The sequence below is a fragment of the Corvus kubaryi genome, unplaced genomic scaffold (genome assembly GCF_017639235.1).
Source record: "Corvus kubaryi isolate FWS band 111438036 unplaced genomic scaffold, C.kubaryi_AGA036_p1.0 37142, whole genome shotgun sequence".
Classification (NCBI taxonomy): domain Eukaryota; kingdom Metazoa; phylum Chordata; class Aves; order Passeriformes; family Corvidae; genus Corvus; species Corvus kubaryi.
In genome coordinates, this window is record NW_024581036.1 from 498,379 (window position 1) to 509,480 (window position 11,102).

The 11,102-nt window shown below is 46.6% G+C and overlaps 1 long non-coding RNA gene across 1 annotated transcript in view; it reads right to left on the minus strand.

Moving 5' to 3' along the window:
• Positions 1–1,240: 1,240 nt before the first annotated feature.
• LOC121661338 overlaps positions 1,241–11,102 on the minus strand; it is a 20,149-nt gene continuing 10,287 nt past the window's right edge. The window contains exons 3-4 of the long non-coding RNA XR_006014927.1: positions 7,741–7,747; positions 1,241–1,468 (exon numbers count right to left, since the gene is read on the minus strand). This is a non-coding gene — a long non-coding RNA (uncharacterized LOC121661338). The remainder of the gene's footprint in view (positions 1,469–7,740; positions 7,748–11,102) is intronic.

Sequence of the window (11,102 nt, forward strand, 5' to 3'; positions counted from 1 at the left end):
CTCCTTCAGAAGTGAACAATCTAAGCGTTGGGTGATATCTGCTACATAAGCAGAGTCAGTAACCAAATTCAAAGGTTCCTGTAAGAATCATTGAAAAGCCATGGTAACAGCCCTTAATTCAACCAACTGAGCAGAGCCTGACTCGTGTTCCTTCAGCACCTGCCATTCCGATCCCTCCTTCCAGGTAACAATGGCTTTCCCAGTTTTCCCTGAACCATCCGTAAAGACAGTGGGTCCTTGCACTGGCACTCGGCTATTTCTCGGCCGCAAGGAAAGTACGGTCGATTTTGCCAACTGCAGTAATTTATGGCTGGGCAGATGGTAAGTGATCTGCCCTGAAAAGTTTTGCAGCGCGCTTTGCAAAGGAGCTCTATGGATGAGGCTCCACTCAAAGTATTCCTTTGAGATTGGAATGACAATTACTGCAGGATCCGCAGCCATCAGTTGCAAACACCGTTGACGGCATTTGATTATCAGAGAAGCGACCAATTCAAACACTGTGGTCACAATCTGTTTTGGCTGGTGAGGCAAAAAGACCCAGCTACTCACTCATTCCTCCAATGCCCAGGACATGCCACACTGAAGGCTGAACATTCCCCTGCCCATATGAGTGAGCCAGCATCCTTTGCATATCCTGTGGCTGCGGTGTGGACGTCAAAACTGTCTGATCCCTGGGTGCTGTCTCTAGGGTGGCGGAGTAGGCCTGTGCCTGTACCTGTGCCACCCTCTGGGGGAGCGACTGCATTGGAGAGCAATTCCCCCTCCTTGCACCCCGGAGGAAATTTCCTGACAAAGGCCAACCATCGGCATGAGTCTGGGATCTACAATAGTCCAAGCAATGCCCTGGCCTGCCACACCTCTTGCAGTGAGGGATCGGTGTGTTTCCTTTTTGGCTCGGCTTAGGCCGCTTCCGTTTTTTCACCTGTTTTGGTTGCTTTGGTTCACTATCAGGAGATGTGTGAACAGGCTGCAGGAACGCAGCCAAAGCAGACCTTCTCTGGTTCCCAGATCCCACCTTAGCGCAGGCTTCGACCATGTCTGTTACCTCAGGATCCCCTGATAAGGCATCTATGATTTTTCTGCACTCCTCATTTGCGTTATCTCTCACTAAGTGCCTTAACAACATCTGCCTTAACCCATCATCCTCAACCTGCTTCTTGAGAGAAGCAGTGCCTTTCTCTACAAAAGAGAGGAATGACTCTTGTCCTGGGTTGCAGTGTATTCTATTACCATCCTCATGAGCTGTTGAAATCAGGTGGGGCAGTGTTTTCCTTGCCTCCTCCCCCCTGACTATCTTTCTGTTAATGGTCCATCAATGCCCTGCCGCATGACTCATAGATAACTCCCTTCGGACTATCTTCTGTTAATGAGCCCATCAACACCTGGCCCCATGACTCATCATCTCATTGTAAGATGCTCCACCCAGAGGGAGGAACCAAGCATTCCATCCTGGATATAATCTGAGATTCTGAATGCTAGAGACAACCTTTCCACTGGATTCCCGGAAAACAAGAGCTACATAGCCACCAATGGACCTTCTGAGGAAGAGCAGCCCCTTTCTATAGGATCACAGCTTCAACAGAACCACATCCACCACTTCAGGAGGACTGCAGCCACCATTCTACCAGACTGCTACCACCACCCTGACCTGGTGTTAGGTTGTATCTTAACTCTGTCAGTTTGAACCAGTGTTTTCTTTTATTTTTTTTTTCTTTTCTTTAATTTCCCTATTAAATTGTTATTCTGACTTGGTGCCTACCACTGGTTTGTTTTCAAACTAGTACAACTCTGATTTCCCTTGAACTATTTCAGTATATTGCTTTCTAGGCGCAGACAACTCTATGGTTTTCAACAGGGCAGCCATGCCGACCTGTTGAGCTTGCTGCAGGATGCTAGAGGACAAAGTACCTTGTAGGCTGGGATCAGAGGAGGGACCAGTCCCCATAAGAGCATCCATTCCTGCTGTCCGTCTAGGATTGGCAGCTGGGAGCTGCATATTCCCTAATGCAGCCTTGTTGGCCAGCTTTCTCCAGGTTTTCTCAAAAACTGTACATTGTATAGGTTGAAATAGAATTTGACCTAAGTGTCTGATATCAAATGGAGCAAGCAAATCTGTATTTATCACCATTATTATCTGCATAACCTCAGCAGAACCTAGCCCATGTTGTGCCACCTTGGATTGCAGATCCTGGGCAACCTTCCAAGCAATCACCTCATGCTTCTCATGCTCCCCCGAATTTGGGAGAGCCTTATACACTGGGAAAGCTTGGATCTCCCCTTTTGGGGAGTCAGTACCATCCTGAACTTCTGGCACAACCTGTGGATGAAGCATAACAGCTTCCCGATTACCCCCAGAACCCTCAAATCTATTTGGCATTCCAAGTGTTTCCAATAATTTCCAATCTCCCTCCTCCAACACTCACATCTTAACTGACTCTAAGAAGCGATTGTAGTGGGTTGGACGCACTGTTACCATGCAGTCCGGAAAGGTCCAGGGGCGAGACTGGCGCAGCCATTTCATTGCCGTCCGGCTATGGCAGCTTTGCGCCCCGGCACCAGAACCTCATCTGCCTCACTTCCTGATGAGGAATCATCAGGCAAAGGCAACTCTGAGATGCTGTGAGCAAACAGAGGTGGGCAGAGAGGGGCAGATTCACTAGAGCCAGAACAGACAGCACAGACTACAGGTGGCTGCACTGCAGTTTGAACAGCAGCCTCTTTACGGGATGCTGTCTCGGCCGGTCCTTACCAAACTGGTACTGGAGCTGCTGCAGCTGTCTCCAGGGCTGCAGCCGCGCCCAGCGCTGCGCTTGTCTCTTCCACCGTGCCGGCACCTGGCACCGCTGCTGGCCCTTGCTCTGCGGCCACATTTGGTGCCGCCACTGGCTGGGGTGCAGCTGCCGCCGCTTCCAGGTTTTCCCATGGCAGCGCTACTTCCAGGTTCGCCGCTGGCTGCACCCCTTCCTGTTTTGGAGCCGTGTCTCCCATGGGCGGCACGGGCCCGGCGCACCCCACACAGCAGGGTGCCTCTGGCATCTGCAGCAGCTGCTTTTGCAAGCTGAGCAGTTCCTCCAGCTTCCGTGATATGTTCAGCAGCTCTGTCAGCAAAGTAAGATGCTGTATTAAAAGTTTGATGTCTCAGTTCTGCAGTGGTGCCGAACAGTCCAGCACCATAGACGTCAATGGACCACACTCAGGCAGTCTCGGTGCAGGCACGCTTGGAAGCTACGCCAGCCAAGAAGGTAGATCCGGGCGTTACTGGCGCAGCCGATGCATGCACAGTCGGGCTAGGAGCCGCCACGGTCCAATTCGCTAAACCGCTATATTGTGGCCCTGGATAAGCTGTGGTCGCTGCCGAGCCGAGCAGCAAGGCAGGCTGTGCGGCTTCCCCCTGCCCCAACACCCCCGCCTCTGCCGGCGTGGGGTCCTTGGGGGCCGCAGACTCCTGCGACTGTACAGGCTGAGATGGCGCAGGCTCTGCCCGTGAAGCCGGGGGGGGTTTCTGGATCCAGCACCACACGCCCCTGAAGCCCGGTCAGCGGGATCCCCTTCGGATATCCCTCCATCACTCATCACCGAAATAGGCAAGCCAGCTCTGCTACCACAGTCAAGGTCTGTCAGCAGCATAAATAATGAACGCCAAATTCGGAATAATTCTAACGCTGCTGGGTCCCCAGACGGGAGCTCGTGCCGGACAGCGCAGCCGGGTTCCTGCCATAAGCCAAAGTCCAGGGCAGTATCTCTGTCCATGGGAATCCCTTGCAAGGCAGCCCAAGTTAATAATTCCCAAAGTGAGTTTTCAGGAATGGAGGCATGCATTATACTGAAAACACCTTTCCAGACCGTTACCACAGCATTGATTTGTGAGCTGCTGTTCGCCATTTTCTCAGTCCTGTCGGACCTCCCGGTCCTGGGGGGGAACAGCATACCTCTAGATAAATGCGGCTTGGCTCGCAGCAGCAGGACACTTTGCAGCGTGCAGATCACGTCGGGGTCGCCAAATATTAAAAAAAAAATAAAAAGAAAGAATGCCCTAAGGTATATTACTATGTCCCACAGCCATAGGGAGGAGGAGGAGAGAAGATCCAGCAGACAGGAACTGTGCAGCAAGATTGATTTATTTAATTATTTTACAAACTCTTTTATAGATTTTTTTCTTCATAGTCTAATTGGACAAAGGATCAGCCATCCCTTGGGGGTGATTGACTAAAATCCTAAAACATCCATTGTCAAAATATTTTTCTACTGTACTATAAACAAGACTTTTCAAGGCTGCAGGTATTTGGTTGTTTACATAACTCTGCTACCTCTTCTGTGAGAGCGAAAAGTCTCTCATGGGCTTAGAAAATAGCAAGAAAATCCTTGCTAGCAGCATTTTTGTATTCACAACCAGTGGCACGTCCATCTTTGGAGCCGCCAGGGATTGCCTCTGCCAGACATGGCAGAAGCTTCCAGCAGCTTCTCACAGAAGCCGCCCATGTAGTGCTTCCGCTGCCAAAACCAGGCCATACAAACCCAATGTGATTCCCCACCTCTGGAGCTGTGCCAGGCAGCTCACACATAGACTTACATGTCCCCAAACAATCTAGAGGAAATTAGCCCTAAAGATTACACAAGGAGCCATCTCCATTCAGTGAAGCCAGATCTGCCAGTGGGGATGCTGCAATACAACAAGGAAACCCTGCTACTTTCTCTCTAAGGTTCTCTCTAAGTTCTAAGCTTCATATACTGCAAGGAATTGAAGTAACACAACCACCACTGGATACAGCAGAGAATACTCTGAAACGTCATTGCTTCCCAGTCTCTGCATACATATAAACCACAGTTCTTGGTAAGCAAATATCAATACCCCTTTCTTCTCCTGGCCTTCCACAATAACTCAAATAATCCAAATAAACTTCTTGAGGCCAGGCTTACTTTACCAACTTCGTCACAGGCAAAGCTTACAGCATGAAAGTCTCCAGCAGGAGAGCGTGTGAAGGATGCAGTTCTTCCAGTCATGCTGTGCTGAGTCCAGTGTCCATGTCACTGCAGAAGAGCAGAAAATGCTTTCAGTAATGATAGGATCTCAACAAGCTGTAAGCACACACACGTGAGATTTAAGATGTGCTTCCACCCTTGAGCAGCTCCTGAGATCCACTCTTTAGCTTTCTTGTTTCTGTTTCAGCCCAGTTCGCTTAGTGGCATGGTGTAATACTGGCCCAGTGCCATGCACCCACGAAAGCCACTTGCTCACCCTCCTCTGCCACAACTGGGCAGAGGAGAGAAAAAAATTAATGAAGGGTTCATGAACTGAGATCAGGATTGGGAAAAAATACCAAGGGCAAAACACATTCAACTTAAAGATACAAAGTGAATTTATTACTAACAGAGTCAGGGGAGGATAATGAGAAGTAAAATAAGCCTTTAAAATACCTTTTTTCCCCCAGCCCCTCTGTCTTTCCCACTGACAGCGCAGGGAGACAGGGCGTGGGGGTTTTGGTCAGTTCGTCACCCTAGATTTTCTTTGGCTGCTCCAGGAGAGGAGTCCTTCCCCTGTGAGACCATGGGGTCCCTCCCATGGGAGACAGTTCCCCGTGAACTTCTCTAGTGTGGTTCCAATCTCATGAGCAGCAGTCCTGCCAAACCTGCTGCAACATGAATTCCTCCCATGGGCAAACAGTCCTCCCAAAACTGCTGTGGTGTGGGTCACTCTTCCATGGGGTGCAGTCCTCCAAGGACAGGCTGCTCCAGTCCCTCTCTCCATCGGGTCTCCCACTGGAGCACAGCCTCCTCCGGGCATCCACTTGCTCCAGCATGGGCACCTCCCCCACAGGCTGCGGGTGGATCTCTGCATCCCCCATGGACCCCCACAGGCTGCAGGGGCACAGCTGCTTCACCATGGTCTTCACCACGGCCTGCAGAGGAATCTAGGCTCCAGCGCCTGGAGTGCCTCCTCCTCCTCCTTCTCCACTGACCTTGGTGTCTCCATGTTGTTTCCCTCACATGTTCTCACCTCCTCCCCTTCTCTGGCTAGAAGAAAAACTGTGTGTACTTTGATTTGATTTTCTTCTTAAATATGTCATCACAGAGGCATTACCAACCTCTCTAATTGGCCCAACCTTGGCCAGTGGCATGTCCATCTTCAAAGTCATCAGGGATTGGCTCTGCTGGACATGGTGGAAGCTTCCAGCAGCTTCTCACAGAAGTCACCTCTGTGGCTGCCCACTACCAAAAACCTGGCCGTGCAAAACCAACACACTTAGGTTCATCTATTTTCTTTAGGTCTTCAAGTGTGAGGGAAACAAAACAAATATTGCCAGTTGTGCTCTAGTTTTGACTTCAAGCCAATACAACTGCAACTTCACATGACTTGTGGCAGATAATGATTACATAGGCAAAATTACCTGAAGTGTTTCAGAAAAAAACACAACTAAACTTTTATGTTGCAGTGGATTTGATGAAAACATTTCATCAGTAGAATCAGGGGATATAATATTTGGAACTGCTAGTTGTATTCACCAAATTACTAACAGTGAAGAGTCAATACTTCACCCATGACTTCTCCATGTCAATCATTTACTAAGCATGCAATTATGAACACCTAGCAGAGAACAAGCCTCCCGTGTAGTTGCTTGGAAAACCTCATTGGAAAGTCATTGGGAATTGATCTGAGCCACCTGAAAGTCAGCAGGCACATACCTGTAGGCAAGTGCTGTGCTGTGAACCAGGCTGTGCTCCTACATGAGGCCACCTCCCCAACTATGAGAGACGTGCTCACAGCCCAACAGTCAACTGGATAAAAACTTGGAAAAATAAGAACAAACCTGAGGCTGGCAAACATAGATCAAAAAGGTACAAGGAGCAGAAAAGCCTTTGTTGCACTCATGCCAAAGGGTTTTTTGTTCTGTGGATACTGGGGACAATGGCTCTATACTGAAGTCTTGAAGACTGCTTGGTATGTGTTGCCCATCTTCATCCATCTCAGCCTGAGACTGATAGGACAAAGTGTAGAGTTCCCACACCCTGAGCAAGCCAAAATAAGTCTCAGATTTCTTTGCTGAGCCCCCATAGCCCAATTTGAGTCTGGTTTCCATGTACACGCACAGATAAGCTTCACCAAACTCACTGTTCACACAGCTGGATGCAGTATTACAAAACACTCTGTAAAATAAGAGCTATGAAATCTTTTTCTTTTCTTTTTTCTTTCCCCCTAAAAATGTTATTTTTAGGTGCTGCCAAGAGTTATGTTAATTCAATAAAAATAAAATGCCCTTGTCCTGTGCAGCTGCAGAGGCTTGGTGACAGATGGCGCTACATGAATATGAATTTGGTTTTTAAATAGCTACATTAAATATTTAACATTACATTTCCTTACACACAAAGTGCACCTGAGCAGTGTCAGTATTTTAATTACTTCTTACACATCATAAATAATATATTAGAAATAAAGCTCAGGAAAACAATTTCTTGAGATGTCGCAAGACAGCAAAGGGCGTATTCTCTGTGATTCAGCTCTCTGGGCAAATCTCCCTTAGAGTTGCAAGTTGCTCCCACCCTTAGCCAAGAGCTGACGGGTGGGAGCAAGAGGAGGTGGTTGCAGGTAACACACTGGTCAGTTAATTTCCAGTTTCCTGGGTCCCAGAACACCACCTGCAGAGAACTTTTTCTAGTAGTAAAGCTGCTTTGGTAAATATAGTAAATATTTACACAGCACTGGCAAGTGCAATCAATAACTGCAGTGGTAAATTTCCATTTGACCCAAGCACTGCTCTGGTCCTAGCTGGGGATGGTCAGCTGACAAGGCAGCCTCTGGAGGAGATTACATCCTCAAAGAACAGGTAAAAGGGGGAGAACCACATAAATAGAATGAAGCATATGGAGTGAAAAAGGCATTCAAAGCACATCAGTGAGAAGACTGGGGAGTGAAGTTTGCAGAGATCCACAATAATGTGAAATTTATAGAGCAACAGTAAAAAAAAAGTTCTGTGTTTTTTTGAACAAGTATCATCTTCTTCACTCCTAATTAGAAGTGTTCACGGCCAGGCTGGATGGGGCTTTGGACAATCTAATCTAGTGGAAGTTGTCCCTGCCCATGGCAGGGGTTGTGGAATGAGATGATATTTGAGGTCCCTTCTACGCCAAAGCATTGTTTTTCCATGACTAACCTGTACTGAAAACTAAAGTTCCTACTGACTCATTGTAATGTTCTCTGCATCTCTCTCACACCTACTCATATACCAGATACTTAGAGAGCAAAAATGATCACACGAATTTACCAAAATTTTTTCATGTTAGGGCTAGCAACATCAGTGATTGCCTGAAACCAGCCTCTGACTTGCTGGATTAGCTTCACATTTAGAACTCCTCTAGAAAGTGCATTGTGATAATGTCTGGTAGAGAATGCCTGCTCGGGAGAAAGGGGAAACAAGGGACAACCAGGACTGGGAGAAGAACATTAAAAACTAAGATGCAAGATTTTGTAAAATGTAAACTGTGACCAGGAGAGATTTTCTTCATTCTCCGCATGTGTGGATTAAACAAATACAAACATCTTCTCTCCATTGGTTATTTAGAGAAACTGTAGCACACAGAGACAGCTTGAAGAATGGGAAGGTCAGTCTATGAGGCTAAAAAGGCCCCAGAGGAGACAAAGCAGCAATGCTAGGTCTTCATGGAACAACCACCTCTCTTGCTTCCAGTTTTGAAGAAAACCCTCCAATCATCCCCAACTTCCACACTTTGATTCACATGGCAGAGCATCCTCAAAGCACAAAAGCTGGACTGCTCTGGGATCATACTAAACTGGTAGTCTGCTCCTGTCATCCAGGGGAGCTCAGACTGCAGGCACAGACCAGAGCTAGTCCAGAGTAAAGCCTCGAAAACAGGCACAGCCCATGGTTGGGTCCTCAGCACCCGCTGTTTCTCCTTGCAGAGTCTCCCCTTGAGCACCCCCAGCCACATCAGTGCAAGTGCAGCCCTTGCCTGTGGCAGAGGCACTGTTGACTCCTCCGCACTGTGACACAGCTACTGCCTTGGAAGGTCAGGGCCATGCTCTGGCCAGAGAAACTGTCGCTGTTTTCCTATCCTTCTTCTCACTGGATTCATACACACTTCATTCTGGTCAGTGCCAAGAGCTTCCCTCTGAGCTTTGCCTTAGGGATCAGCATCATGCAGTGACAGCTGATAGAGTTCCCCCTGCCTGCTGGACCCTGCAAACTTCCACCCCTCCTCTTCCTCCTCTCCATGCATGTCCAACCTCCATCCCCACCTCTTCACAGCATTCAACTGTGAAGTAAGAGAGCTCCTAGAGAGTTTTTCTTGTAGAACTGAATTGGGGATCACTTCTATGACATTAATTGCATTATTAAATATGCAAGGTCTGAACCACATTTAATAACACACTTGTTCCAGTTAATCTCCCACTATCAGCTCAACCCTCAAAATATTTGCACTCTAGCTGGGAGGTTTATATGGGCTAAACAGTAATTAGAAAGTTTAATAAGCACTCAGGGAAGCTTCCTGAGCTGTTCTGCATTTCCTCATTCAGGTCAAATAAAATCTGTTGTCCTGTCTTCTAAAAGGAGTTTGATATTTCCTAAAACTCAGTAAACTGTTGGGAAAATTAAAGTGGGTTACAATGCTAATTGTATTGGGGAGGAAAAAACACTCTCCAAAGCTTACTTCTTTTTAGTTCTGAGGAGGCTTTGAGAAGTGTTACAGAGTTTAGAGAAGTCTTTTTACAAAAGGCGTATTTAAAAACATAGAGGGAAAAAGTACTCTAGAAGATGGAGCTTGCAGCTATGCATCCCCAATGGAATGATGCTCATGTTGGGGTGATTCAGAGTTCTGAACTGTATCTTCCTCAGATTCAGTACCTGACATCCTTCGCAGGACAACAATTAGAGCAAGGGTCACATTAAGAAGATACATACATCCACCCTTTGGAGTCCTGTTGAACTTTACAGGAAACCAACCATGCAAACTTCACCAAACCCCAATGAATAAATATTTCAATGTTTCTATTTAATGAAGCAATCTCGCGCTAGAACAAACAAGAAAATTAGCACTTATACACACAGACTTTAGCATTTGTTTGCTATAGATAAACTGCAGTGGATCTGGAAGTTTCCCTGAACCATCTTTCTGGGCGACAGGAAAGCATAACCTTGCAGAGGAAAGCAGGGACATCTCCTGGGTTGTGAGAATAACATCAGGGAAAAGGATCCACAGCGCACTACAAAGAGAGAGAAGACATCTCAGAAGAGGACAAAATAGCTGCAAAACTCTACTGCTCTGACTTCCATAGTAGGCAGCAACTGAAGGCCTGTTTTACCACATTTAGGAGACACATAACCAAGGACATTTGGAGCATTAGCACACCAGTGAAGACAGAGTACTTGAGAGAGAATCAGGTTTGTGGAGGTTCAGGAAATATTCACATTGAAAGTTACTACAAAGTTGTTAATTACATGTTGTAACATATTCATACCTATGTCTCTTCATTTAGGTCCATCACTTTAAACTGTAGATATAGCTACAGGCAAGCAAGTGAAGGAATTTGGAACATTAACATCAGATTTTTAGAAGAAAATATTTCAAGCAAAATTCTAAAGAGCTTGTGCTCAGTATATTTCTTTATTCATGTATCTGTATCATGCTTTGAGGGTGAAACTATTCCGGCGGCTCAATGCAGAATTCATCTGGAAAATGCTGGAGTGAAGTCTTAGACTGGAAGCACTGGTTTTCCTCATCCTCCTTAGCTCCTGTTATTTGCCTGCATAATTTCATTTTAAGTTATCTTAAAAGTATTAATGTGTCCATTATATGTTCTAGCTCCATTTAAATAGCTGAAATTTCAAACAATAGTCACATTAAAAAAAATACCACTTTCTTGCCTGGATAAATAAGGAAATCTGTAGATCCTCAGCAACTGCTCAGTGTCAAATTCCTCCTGCCACGTGTCATTCCTCAACACTAAGGGAAAAATTCAATAAAGCTCCATTAACTGCTGCTGCCCTTGAGCCATCACAACATTGTCTCAGACTGTATTTTTGGATAAAGCAGGAGGGAAGCATGTTGGGGAGGATGAAACAGGAAAACCTTGGAAATATGATTGCCTG